The sequence below is a fragment of the Pseudopipra pipra genome, chromosome W (assembly GCF_036250125.1).
Source record: "Pseudopipra pipra isolate bDixPip1 chromosome W, bDixPip1.hap1, whole genome shotgun sequence".
Classification (NCBI taxonomy): domain Eukaryota; kingdom Metazoa; phylum Chordata; class Aves; order Passeriformes; family Pipridae; genus Pseudopipra; species Pseudopipra pipra.
In genome coordinates, this window is record NC_087580.1 from 20,563,598 (window position 1) to 20,578,699 (window position 15,102).

Here is a 15,102-nt window from a genome sequence, read left to right on the forward strand (position 1 = left end):
TGATGTCATAGGAGACCTGCGAAGCCACGGAGGAGGATGTGATGTCACAGAGGAAGATGTGATGTCACAGAGGAGGATGTGATGTCACAGAGGTGGATATGATGTCACAGAGGAGGATGTCACGTCATAGGAGACGTGATGTCTGAGACAAGGATGTGATGTCACAGGAGAGCTGTGATGTCACTGAGGAGGATGTGATGTCATAGGAGACATGCGAAGTCACAGAGAAGGATGTGATGTCACAGAAGAAGATGTGATGTCACAGAAAAGATGTGATGTCACACTAGAGCAATGATGTCACCGAAGAGCTGTGATGTCACAGAGGTGGTTGTGATGTCATAGGAGACATGCGATGTGTCAGAGGAGGATGTGAAGTCACAGGGAGGATGTGATGTCACAGGGAGCTGCAATGTCACAGAGTTGGATGTGAAGTCACAGGAGAGCTGTAATGTCACGAAAGAGGATGTGAAGTCACAAGGACAATGTGATGTCATAGGAGACATGCGATGACACAAAAGGGGATATGATGTCACAGAAAAGGATGTGATGTCATAGAGAGCTGTGATGTTACAGAGGAGGATGTGATGTCTCAGAGGAAGATGTGATGTCACAGTAGATATGTGATGTCGTAGGAGAGCTGTGGTGTCACAGAGGAGGATGTGATTTCACAGAGGAGGATGTGATGTCACAGGAGAGCTGTGGTGTCACAGAGGAGGATGTGATTTCACAGAGGAGGATGTGATCTCACAGGAGAGCTGTGGTGTCACAGAGGAGGATGTGATGTCACAGGAAAGGATGTGATGTCATAGGAGACATGTGATGTCACAAGGAGGATGTGATTACATAGGAGAGCTGTGATGTCACAGAGGAAGATGTGATGTCACAGAAAGGATGTGATGTCACAGTAAAGCTGTGATGTCACAGGAGAGCTTTGATGCCACAGAGGAGGATGTGAGGTCATAGGAGAGCTGTCATGTCACAGAGGCGGATGTGATGTCACAGAAGGATGTGATGTCATAGGAGACATGAAATTTCACAGGGCAGGATGTGATGTCACAGAGGAGGATGTGATGTCACAGAGGAGGATGTGATGTCACAGAGGCGGATGTGATGTCACAGAGAATGATGTGATGTCACAGGGAGCTGTGATGTCACTGAGGAAGATTTGATGTCACTGAGGAAGATGTGATGTCACAGAGGGGATGTGATGTCACAGGAGAACTGGGATGTCACAGAGAAGGATGTGACGTCACAGGAGGCATGATGTCACTGAGGAGGATGTGATGTCATAGGAGACATGCGACATCACAGAGGGGGATGTGATGTCACACAGGAGTATGTGATGTCACAGAAGAGGATGTGATGTCACAGGGGGGGTTGTGATGTCCAGAGGTGGATGTGAAGTCAGAGAGGAGGGTGTGATGTCACAGTAAGCATGTGACGTCATCGAGGAGGATGTGATGTCACAGAGGAGGATGTGATGTCATAGGAGACATGCGATGACACAAAAGGGGATATGATGTCACAGAAAAGGATGTGATGTCATTGAGAGCTGTGATGTTACAGAGGAGGATGTGATGTCTCAGAGGAAGATGTGATGTCACAGTAGAGATGTGATGTCGTAGGAGAGCTGTGATGTCACAGAGGAGGATGTGATGTCACAGGAGAGCTGTGGTGTCACAGAGGAGGATGTGATTTCACAGAGGAGGATGTGATCTCACAGGAGAGCTGTGGTGTCACAGAGGAGGATGTGATGTCACAGGAAAGGATGTGATGTCATAGGAGACGTGATGTCACAAGGAGGATATGATTACATAGGAGAGCTGTGATGTCACAGAGGAGAATGGGATGTCACAGAGGAAGATGTGATGTCACAGAAAGGATGTGATGTCACAGTAAAGCTGTGATGTCACAGGAGAGCTTTGATGCCACAGAGGAGGATGTGACGTCATAGGAGAGCTGTCATGTCACAGAGGCGGATGTGATGTCACAGAAGGATGTGATGTCATAGGAGACATGAAATTTCGCAGGGCAGGATGTGATGTCACAGGGGAGAATGTGATGTCACAGAGGAGGATGTGATGTCACAGAGGCGGATGTGATGTCACAGGGAATGATGTTATGCCACAGGGAGCTGTGATGTCACTGAGGAAGATTTGATGTCACTGAGGAAGAGGTGATGTCACAGAGGGGATGTGATGTCACAGGAGAGCTGTGATGTCACAGAGGAGGATGTGATGTCACAGAGAAGGATGTGACGTCACAGGAGACGTGATGTCACAGACAAGGATGTGATGTCATAGGAGACATGCGACATCACAGAGGGGGATGTGATGTCACACAGGAGTATGTGATGTCACAGAAGAGGATGTGATGTCACAGGGGGGGATGTGATTTTTAGAGGTGGATGTGAAGTCAGAGAGGAGGGTGTGATGTCACAGTAAGCATGTGACGTCATCGAGGAGGATGTGATGTCACAGAGGAGGATGTGATTTCATAGGATACATACGCGGTCACAGAGGAGGGTGTGAGGTCACAGAAGAGGATGCGATGTCATAGGAGAGACGTGATGTCACAGAGGGGGATATGATGTCAAAGAGGAGGATGTGATGTCCTAGGAGAGCTATGCTGTCACAGAGGAGGATGTGTTGTCAGAGAGAAGGATGTGATCTCACTAAGGAGGATGTGATGTCACAGGAAGGATCCGCTGTCACAGTAGAGCTGTGATTTCATAGGAGAGCTGTGATGTCACAGAGGAGGATGTGATGTCACAGGAGAGGACGTGATGTATTAGGAGACATGCGATGGCACAGGGGGGATGTGATGTCACGGAGGATGACGTGATGTCACAGTAGAAGAGGATGTGATTACATAGGAGAGCTGTGATGTCACAGAGGAGAATGGGATGTCACAGAGGAAGATGTGATGTCACAGAAAGGATGTGATGTCACAGTAAAGCTGTGATGTCACAGGAGAGCTTTGATGCCACAGAGGAGGATGTGACGTCATAAGAGAGCTGTCATGTCACAGAGGCGGATGTGATGTCACAGAAGGATGTGATGTCATAGGAGACATGTGATGTCATAGGAGACATGTGATGTCTGAGACAAGGATGTGATGTCATAGGAGACATGCGATGTCACAGAGGGGGATGTGATGTCACAGAGGAGGATGTGATGTCACAGAGGAGGATGTGACTTCATAGGAGACATGTGATGTCTGAGACAAGGATGTGATGTCATAGGGAACATGCAATGTCACAGAGGAGTATGTGATGTCACAGAGGAGGATGTTATATCACAGAGGAAGATGTGATGTCATAGAAAGGATGTGATGTCATAGAAAGGATGTGATGTCATAGTAGACATGCGATGTCACAGAGGAGGATGTGATGTAACAGAGGAGGATGTGATGTCACAGGGAGGATGTGATGTCATAGGTGATATGCGATGTCACAGAAGAGGATATGATGTCAGAGAGGAGGATGTGATGTCATAGGAGACATGCGATGCCACAGAGGAGGATGTGATATCACTGAGGAAGATGTGATGTCACAGAGGAGGGTGTGATGTCACAGAGGTGGATGTGATGTCACAGAGGAGGATGTCACGTCATAGGAGACGTGATGTCTGAGACGAGGATGTGATGTCACAGGAGAGCTGTGATGTCACTGAGGAGGATGTGATGTCATAGGAGACATGCGAAGTCACAGAGAAGGATGTGATGTCACAGAAGAAGATGTGATGTCACAGAAAAGATGTGATGTCACACTAGTGCAATGATGTCACAGGAGAGCTGTGATGTCACAGAGGTGGTTGTGATGTCATAGGAGACATGCGATGTGTCAGAGGAGGATGTGAAGTCACAGGGAGGATGTGATGTCATAGGAGACATGTGATGTCACAGAAAAGCATTTGATGTCATGGAGGAGGATATGATGTCACAGGAGAGGATGTGATGTCACAGAGGAGGATGTGATGTCACAGGGAGCTGCAATGTCGCAGAGAAGGATGTGATGTCACAGGAGAGCTGTAATGTCACGAAAGAGGATGTGAAGTCACAAGGAGGATGTGATGTCATAGGAGACATGCGATGACACAGAAGGGGATATGATGTCACAGAAAAGGATGTGATGTCATAGAGAGCTGTGATGCTGCAGAGGAGGATGTGATGTCTCAGAGGAAGATGTGATGACACAGTAGAGATGTGATGTCGTAGGAGAGCTGTGATGTCACAGAGGAGGATGTGATGCCACAGGAGAGCTGTGGTGTCACAGAGGAGGATGTGATTTCACAGAGGAGGATGTGACGTCACAGAGGAGAATGTGATGTCACAGAGGAAGATGTGATGTCATAGGAGACATTCGACATCACAGAGGGGGATGTGATGTCACACAGGAGTATGTGATGTCACAGAAAGGATGTGATGTCACAGTAAAGCTGTGATGTCACAGGAGAGCTTTGATGCCACAGAGGAGGATGTGACGTCATAGGAGAGCTGTCATGTCACAGAGGCAGATGTGATGTCACAGAAGGATGTGATGTCACAGAGGAGGATGTGATGTCACAGAGGAGGATGTGATGTCACAGAGGCGGATGTGATGTCACAGAAGGATGTGATGTCATAGGAGACATGAAATTTCACAGGGCAGGATGTGATGTCACAGAGGAGGATGTGATGTCACAGGGAGCTGTGATGTCACTGAGGAAGATTCGATGTCACTGAGGAAGATGTGATGTCACAGAGGGGGTGTGATGTCACAGGAGAGCTGTGATGTCACAGAGGAGGATGTGATGTCACAGAGAAGGATGTGACGTCACAGGAGACGTGATGTCACAGACAAGGATGAGATGTCATAGGAGACATGCGACATCACAGAGGGGGATGTGATGTCACACAGGAGTATGTGATGTCACAGAAGAGGATGTGATGTCACAGGGGGGGATGTGATTTTTAGAGGTGGATGTGAAGTCACAGAGGACGGTGTGATGTCACAGTAAGCATGTGACGTCATTGAGGTGGATGTGATGTCACAGAGGAGGATGTGATTTCATAGGATACATACGAGGTCACAGAGGAGGGTGTGAGGTCACAGAAGAGGATGTGATGTCATAGGAGAGACGTGATGTCACAGAGGGGGATATGATGTCAAAGAGGAGGATGTGATGTCCTAGGAGAGCTATGCTGTCACAGAGGAGGATGTGTTGTCAGAGAGAAGGATGTGACGTCACAGGAGACGTGATGTCACAGACAAGGATGAGATGTCATAGGAGACATGCGACATCACAGAGGGGGATGTGATGTCACACAGGAGTATGTGATGTCACAGAAGAGGATGTGATGTCACAGGGGGGGATGTGATTTTTAGAGGTGGATGTGAAGTCACAGAGGACGGTGTGATGTCACAGTAAGCATGTGACGTCATTGAGGTGGATGTGATGTCACAGAGGAGGATGTGATTTCATAGGATACATACGAGGTCACAGAGGAGGGTGTGAGGTCACAGAAGAGGATGTGATGTCATAGGAGAGACGTGATGTCACAGAGGGGGATATGATGTCAAAGAGGAGGATGTGATGTCCTAGGAGAGCTATGCTGTCACAAAGGAGGATGTGATGTCACAGGAAGGATCCGCTGTCACAGTAGAGCTGTGATTTCATAGGAGAGCTGTGATGTCACAGAGGAGGATGTGATGTCACAGGAGAGGACGTGATGTATTAGGAGACATGCGATGTCACAGGGGGGGATGTGATGTCACGGAGGATGATGTGATGTCACAGTAGAAGAGTGATGTCACAGAGGAGGATGTGATGTCACAGGAAAGCTGTGATGTCACAGAGTAGGGTGTAATGTCACAGAGGAGGATGTGACGTCATAGGAGACATGTGATGTCACAGAGGGGGATGTGATGTCACAGAGGAGGATGTGATGTCCCAAAGGAGGATGTGATGTCACAGAGGAGGATGTGATGTCACAGAGGAGGATGTTATGTCACAGAGAGGTGCGATGTCTCAGAGGAAGATGTGATGTCACAGAAAGGATGTGATGTCACAGAGAGCTATGATGTCACAGAGGTGAATGTGATGTCATAGGAGACATGCGATGTCACAGAGGGCGATGTGATGTCACAGGGGATCTGTGATGTCACAGTAGAGGATGTGATTTCATAGGAGACATGCGATGTCACAGAGGGGGTTATGATGTCACAGAAGAGGTTGGGATGCCCAGAGTTGGATGTGAAGTCACAGGGAGGATGTGATGTCATAGGAGACTTGCGATGTCACAGAGGAGGATGTGATGTCACAGAGGAGGATGTGATGTTACAGGGAACTGCAATGTCACAGAGTTGGATGTGAAGTCACAGGGAGGATGTGATGTCACAGAGGAGGATGTGATGTCACAGTGGAATTGTGATGTCACAGAGGAGGATGTGATGTCACAGAGGGGGATGTGATGTCACAGAAGAGGATATGATGTCACAGGGGAAGATGTGATGTCACAGCGGAGGATGTAATGTCACAGAGGAGGATGTGATGTCATAGGAGACATGTGATGTCATAGGAGACATGTGATGTCTGAGACAAGGATGTGATGTCATAGGAGACATGCGATGTCACAGAGGAGGATGTGATGTCACAGAGGAGGATGTGACTTCATAGGAGACATGTGATGTCTGAGACAAGTTTGTGATGTCATAGGGAACATGCAATGTCACAGAGGAGTATGTGATGTCACAGAGGAGGATGTTATATCACAGAGAACTGTGATGTCACAGAGGAGGATGTGATGTCACAGAGGAGGATGTGATGTCACAGAGGAAGATGTGATGTCATAGGATGTGATGTCATAGTAGACATGCGATGTCACAGAGGAGGATGTGATGTAACAGAGGAGGATGTGATGTCACAAAGAGGATGTTATGTCATAGGTGATATGCGATGTCACAGAAGAGGATATGATGTCAGAGAGGAGGATGTGATGTCATAGGAGACCTGCGATGCCCAGAGGAGGATGTGATGTCACAGAGGAGGATGTGATGTCACAGAGGAGGATGTGATGTCACAGAGGTGGATGTGATGTCACAGAGGAGGATGTCATGTCATAGGAGACGTGATGTCTGAGACAAGGATGTGATGTCACAGGAGAGCTGTGATGTCACAGAGGTGGTTGTGATGTCATAGGAGACATGCGATGTGTCAGAGGAGGATGTGAAGTCACAGGGAGGATGTGATGTCACAGGGAGCTGCAATGTCGCAGAGAAGGATGTGAAGTCACAGGGAGGATGTGATGTCATAGGAGACATGCGATGACACAAAAGGGGATATGATGTCACAGAAAAGGATGTGATGTCATAGAGAGCTGTGATGTTACAGAGGAGGATGTGATGTCTCAGAGGAAGATGTGATGTCACAGTAGAGATGTGATGTCGTAGGAGAGCTGTGGTGTCACAGAGGAGGATGTGATTTCACAGAGGAGGATGTGATCTCACAGGAGAGCTGTGGTGTCACAGAGGAGGATGTGATGTCACAGGAAAGGATGTGATGTCATAGGAGACGTGATGTCACAAGGAGGATGTGATTACATAGGAGAGCTGTGATGTCACAGAGGAGAATGGGATGTCACAGAGGAAGATGTGATGTCACAGAAAGGATGTGATGTCACAGTAAAGCTGTGATGTCACAGGAGAGCTTTGATGCCACAGAGGAGGATGTGACGTCATAGGAGAGCTGTCATGTCACAGAGGCGGATGTGATGTCACAGAGAATGATGTGATGTCACAGGGAGCTGTGATGTCACTGAGGAAGATTTGATGTCACTGAGGAAGATGTGATGTCACAGAGGGGGTGTGATGTCACAGGAGAGCTGTGATGTCACAGAGGAGGATGTGATGTCCCAGAGAAGGATGTGACGTCACAGGAGACGTGATGTCACAGACAACGATTTGATGTCATAGGAGACATGCGACACCACAGAGGGGGATGTGATGTCACACAGGAGTATGTGATGTCACAGAAGAGGATGTGATGTCACAGGGGGGGATGTGATTTCCAGAGGTGGATGTGAAGTCAGAGAGGAGGGTGTGATGTCACAGTAAGCATGTGACGTCATCGAGGTGGATGTGATGTCACAGAGGAGGATGTGATTTCATAGGATACATACGAGGTCACAGAGGAGGGTGTGAGGTCACAGAAGAGGATGTGATGTCATAGGAGAGACGTGATGTCACAGAGGGGGATATGATGTCAAAGAGGAGGATGTGATGTCCTAGGAGAGCTATGCTGTCACAAAGGAGGATGTGATGTCACAGGAAGGATCCGCTGTCACAGTAGAGCTGTGATTTCATAGGAGAGCTGTGATGTCACAGAGGAGGATGTGATGTCACAGGAGAGGACGTGATGTATTAGGAGACATGCGATGGCACAGGGGGGATGTGATGTCACGGAGGATGATGTGATGTCACAGTAGAAGAGTGATGTCACAGAGGAGGATGTGATGTCACAGGAAAGCTGTGATGTCACAGAGTAGGGTGTAATGTCACAGAGGAGGATGTGATGTCACAGAGGAGGATGTGATGTCACAGAGGAAGATGTGATGTCATAGGATGTGATGTCATAGTAGACATGCGATGTCACAGAGGAGGATGTGATGTAACAGAGGAGGATGTGATGTCACAAAGAGGATGTGATGTCATAGGTGATATGCGATGTCACAGAAGAGGATATGATGTCAGAGAGGAGGATGTGATGTCATAGGAGACATGTGATGTCATAGGAGACATGTGATGTCTGAGACAAGGATGTGATGTCATAGGAGACATGCGATGTCACAGAGGGGGATGTGATGTCACAGAGGAGGATGTGATGTCACAGAGGAGGATGTGACTTCATAGGAGACATGTGATGTCTGAGACAAGGATGTGATGTCATCGGGAACATGCAATGTCACAGAGGAGTATGTGATGTCACAGAGGAGGATGTTATATCACAGAGAACTGTGATGTCACAGAGGAGGATGTGATGTCACAGAGGAGGATGTGATGTCACAGAGGAAGATGTGATGTCATAGGAAGGATGTGATGTCATAGTAGACATGCGATGTCACAGAGGAGGATGTGATGTAACAGAGGAGGATGTGATGTCACAAAGAGGATGTGATGTCATAGGTGATATGCGATGTCACAGAAGTGGATATGATGTCAGAGAGGAGGATGTGATGTCATAGGACACATGCGATGCCACGGAGGAGGATGTGATGTCACTGAGGAAGATGTGATGTCACAGAGGAGGATGTGATGTCACAGAGGAGGATGTGATGTCACAGAGGAGGATGTCACGTCATAGGAGACGTGATGTCTGAGACAAGGATGTGATGTCACAGGAGAGCTGTGATGTCACTGTGAAGGATGTGATGTCGTAGGAGACATGCGAAGTCACAGAGAAGGATGTGATGTCACAGAGGAGGATGTCACGTCATAGGAGACGTGATGTCTGAGACAAGGATGTGATGTCACAGGAGAGCTGTGATGTCACTGTGAAGGATGTGATGTCGTAGGAGACATGCGAAGTCACAGAGAAGGATGTGATGTCACAGAGGAAGATGTGATGTCACAGAAAAGATGTGATGTCACACTAGAGAAATGATGTCACAGGAGAGCTGTGATGTCACAGAGGTGGTTGAGATGTCATAGGAGACATGTGATGTCACAGACATGGATTTGATGTCATGGAGGAGGATATGATGTCACAGGAGAGGATGTAATGTCACAGAGGAGGATGTGATGTCACAGGGAGCTGCAATGTCGCATAGAAGGATGTGATGTCACAGGGAGGATGTGATGTCATAGGAGACATGCGATGTCACAGAGGAGGATGTGATGTCACAGAGGAGGATGTTATGTCACAGAGAGGTGCGATGTCACCGAGGAAGATGTGATGTCACAGAAAGGATTTGATGTCACAGAGAGCTATGATGTCACAGAGGTGAATGTGATGTCATAGGAGACATGCGATGTCACAGAGGGCGATGTGATGTCACAGGGGATCTGTGATGACACAGAGGAGGATGTGATTTCATAGGAGACATGCGATGTCACAGAGGGGGTTATGATGTCAGAGAGGAGGTTGGGATGCCCAGAGTTGGATGTGAAGTCATAGGGAAGATGTGACGTCATAGGAGACATGCGATGTCACAGAGGAGGATGTGATGTCACAGAGGAGGATGTGATGTCACAGAGGGGGATGTGATGTCACAGAAGAGGATATGATGTCACAGGGGAAGATGTGATGTCACAGCGGATGATGTAATGTCACAGAGGAGGATGTGATGTCATAGGAGACATGTGATGTCATAGGAGACATGTGATGTCTGAGACAAGGATGTCATGTCATAGGAGACATGCGATGTCACAGAGGGGGTTGTGATGTCACAGAGGAGGATGTGATGTCACAGAGGAGGATGTGACATCATAGGAGACATGTGATGTCTGAGACAAGGTTGTGATGTCATAGGGAACATGCAATGTCACAGAGGAATATGTGATGTCACAGAGGAGGATGTTATATCACAGAGAACTGTGATGTCACAGAGGAGGATGTGATGTCACAGAGGAGGATGTGATGTCACAGAGGAGGATGTGATGTCATAGGATGTGATGTCATAGTAGACATGCGATGTCACAGAGGAGGATGTGATGTAACAGAGGAGGATGTGATGTCACAAAGAGGATGTTATGTCATAGGTGATATGCGATGTCACAGAAGAGGATATGATGTCAGAGAGGAGGATGTGATGTCATAGGAGACCTGCGAAGCCACGGAGGAGGATGTGATGTCACAGAGGAAGATGTGATGTCACAGAGGAGGATGTGATGTCACAGAGGTGGATGTGATGTCACAGAGGAGGATGTCACGTCATAGGAGACGTGATGTCTGAGACAAGGATGTGATGTCACAGGAGAGCTGTGATGTCACTGAGGAGGATGTGATGTCATAGGAGACATGCGAAGTCACAGAGAAGGATGTGATGTCACAGAAGATGTGATGTCACAGAAAAGATGTGATGTCACACTAGAGCAATGATGTCACCGAAGAGCTGTGATGTCACAGAGGTGGTTGTGATGTCATAGGAGACATGCGATGTGTCAGAGGAGGATGTGAAGTCACAGGGAGGATGTGATGTCACAGGGAGCTGCAATGTCACAGAGTTGGATGTGAAGTCACAGGAGAGCTGTAATGTCAAGAAAGAGGATGTGAAGTCACAAGGACAATGTGATGTCATAGGAGACATGCGATGACACAAAAGGGGATATGATGTCACAGAAAAGGATGTGATGTCATAGAGAGCTGTGATGTTACAGAGGAGGATGTGATGTCTCAGAGGAAGATGTGATGTCACAGTAGATATGTGATGTCGTAGGAGAGCTGTGGTGTCACAGAGGAGGATGTGATTTCACAGAGGAGGATGTGATGTCACAGGAGAGCTGTGGTGTCACAGAGGAGGATGTGATTTCACAGAGGAGGATGTGATCTCACAGGAGAGCTGTGGTGTCACAGAGGAGGATGTGATGTCACAGGAAAGGATGTGATGTCATAGGAGACATGTGATGTCACAAGGAGGATGTGATTACATAGGAGAGCTGTGATGTCACAGAGGAAGATGTGATGTCACAGAAAGGATGTGATGTCACAGTAAAGCTGTGATGTCACAGGAGAGCTTTGATGCCACAGAGGAGGATGTGAGGTCATAGGAGAGCTGTCATGTCACAGAGGCGGATGTGATGTCACAGAAGGATGTGATGTCATAGGAGACATGAAATTTCACAGGGCAGGATGTGATGTCACAGAGGAGGATGTGATGTCACAGAGGAGGATGTGATGTCACAGAGGCGGATGTGATGTCACAGAGAATGATGTGATGTCACAGGGAGCTGTGATGTCACTGAGGAAGATTTGATGTCACTGAGGAAGATGTGATGTCACAGAGGGGATGTGATGTCACAGGAGAACTGAGATGTCACAGAGAAGGATGTGACGTCACAGGAGGCATGATGTCACTGAGGAGGATGTGATGTCATAGGAGACATGCGACATCACAGAGGGGGATGTGATGTCACACAGGAGTATGTGATGTCACAGAAGAGGATGTGATGTCACAGGGGGGGTTGTGATGTCCAGAGGTGGATGTGAAGTCAGAGAGGAGGGTGTGATGTCACAGTAAGCATGTGACGTCATCGAGGAGGATGTGATGTCACAGAGGAGGATGTGATGTCATAGGAGACATGCGATGACACAAAAGGGGATATGATGTCACAGAAAAGGATGTGATGTCATTGAGAGCTGTGATGTTACAGAGGAGGATGTGATGTCTCAGAGGAAGATGTGATGTCACAGTAGAGATGTGATGTCGTAGGAGAGCTGTGATGTCACAGAGGAGGATGTGATGTCACAGGAGAACTGTGGTGTCACAGAGGAGGATGTGATTTCACAGAGGAGGATGTGATCTCACAGGAGAGCTGTGGTGTCACAGAGGAGGATGTGATGTCACAGGAAAGGATGTGATGTCATAGGAGACGTGATGTCACAAGGAGGATATGATTACATAGGAGAGCTGTGATGTCACAGAGGAGAATGGGATGTCACAGAGGAAGATGTGATGTCACAGAAAGGATGTGATGTCACAGTAAAGCTGTGATGTCACAGGAGAGCTTTGATGCCACAGAGGAGGATGTGACGTCATAGGAGAGCTGTCATGTCACAGAGGCGGATGTGATGTCACAGAAGGATGTGATGTCATAGGAGACATGAAATTTCGCAGGGCAGGATGTGATGTCACAGGGGAGAATGTGATGTCACAGAGGAGGATGTGATGTCACAGAGGCGGATGTGATGTCACAGGGAATGATGTTATGCCACAGGGAGCTGTGATGTCACTGAGGAAGATTTGATGTCACTGAGGAAGATGTGATGTCACAGAGGGGGTGTGATGTCACAGGAGAGCTGTGATGTCACAGAGGAGGATGTGATATCACAGAGAAGGATGTGACGTCACAGGAGACGTGATGTCACAGACAAGGATGTGATGTCATAGGAGACATGCGACATCACAGAGGGGGATGTGATGTCACACAGGAGTATGTGATGTCACAGAAGAGGATGTGATGTCACAGAGGAGGATGTGATGTCACAGAGGAAGATGTGATGTCATAGGATGTGATGTCATAGTAGACATGCGATGTCACAGAGGAGGATGTGATGTAACAGAGGAGGATGTGATGTCACAAAGAGGATGTGATGTCATAGGTGATATGCGATGTCACAGAAGAGGATATGATGTCAGAGAGGAGGATGTGATGTCATAGGAGACCTGCGATGCCACAGAGGAGGATGTGATGTCACAGAGGAGGATGTGATGTCACAGAGGAGGATGTGATGTCACAGAGGTGGATGTGATGTCACAGAGGAGGATGTCATGTCATAGGAGACGTGATGTCTGAGACAAGGATGTGATGTCACAGGAGAGCTGTGATGTCACAGAGGGGGATGTGATGTCACAGAGGAGGATGTGATGTCACAGAGGACGATGTGATGTCATAGGAGACATGTGATGTCACAGACATGGATGTCATAGGAGACATGCGATGTCACAGAGGAGGATCTGATGTCACAGAGGAGGATGTGATGTTACAGGGAGCTGCGATGTCACAGAGTTGGATGTGAAGTCACAGGGAGGATGTGATGTCATAGGAGACATGCGATGTCACAGAGGAGGATGTGATGTCACAGAGGAGGATGTTATGTCACAGAGAGGTGCGATGTCACCGAGGAAGATGTGATGTCACAGAAAGGATGTGATGTCACAGAGAGCTATGATGTCACTGAGGTGAATGTGATGTCATGGGAGACATGCGATGTCACAGAGGGCGATGTGATGTCACAGGGGATCTGTGATGTCACAGTAGAGGATGTGATTTCATAGGAGACATGCGATGTCACAGAGGGGGTTATGATGTCACAGAAGAGGTTGGGATGCCCAGAGTTGGATGTGAAGTCATAGGGAGGATGTGATGTCATAGGAGACATGCGATGTCACAGAGGAGGATGTGATGTCACAGAGGAGGATGTGATGTTACAGGGAACTGCAATGTCACAGAGTTGGATGTGAAGTCACAGGGAGGATGTGATGTCACAGAGGAGGATGTGATGTCACAGTGGAATTGTGATGTCACAGAGGAGGATGTGATGTCACAGAGGGGGATGTGATGTCACAGAAGAGGATATGATGTCACAGGGGAAGATGTGATGTCACAGCGGAGGATGTAATGTCACAGAGGAGGATGTGATGTCATAGGAGACATGTGATGTCATAGGAGACATGTGATGTCTGAGACAAGGATGTGATGCCATAGGAGACATGCGATGTCACAGAGGAGGATGTGATGTCACAGAGGAGGATGTGACTTCATAGGAGACATGTGATGTCTGAGACAAGTTTGTGATGTCATAGGGAACATGCAATGTCACAGAGGAGTATGTGATGTCACAGAGGAGGATGTTATATCACAGAGAACTGTGATGTCACAGAGGAGGATGTGATGTCACAGAGGAGGATGTGATGTCACAGAGGAAGATGTGATGTCATAGGATGTGATGTCATAGTAGACATGCGATGTCACAGAGGAGGATGTGATGTAACAGAGGAGGATGTGATGTCACAAAGAGGATGTGATGTCATAGGTGATATGCGATGTCACAGAAGAGGATATGATGTCAGAGAGGAGGATGTGATGTCATAGGAGACCTGCGATGCCACAGAGGAGGATGTGATGTCACAGAGGAAGATGTGATGTCACAGAGGAGGATGTGATGTCACAGAGGTGGATGTGATGTCACAGAGGAGGATGTCATGTCATAGGAGACGTGAGGTCTGAGACAAGGATGTGATGTCACAGGAGAGCTGTGATGTCACTGAGGAGGATGTGATGTCATAGGAGACATGCGAAGTCACAGAGAAGGATGTGATGTCACAGAAGAAGATGTGATGTCACAGAAAAGATGTGATGTCACACTAGAGCAATGATGTCACAGGAGAGCTGTGATGTCACAG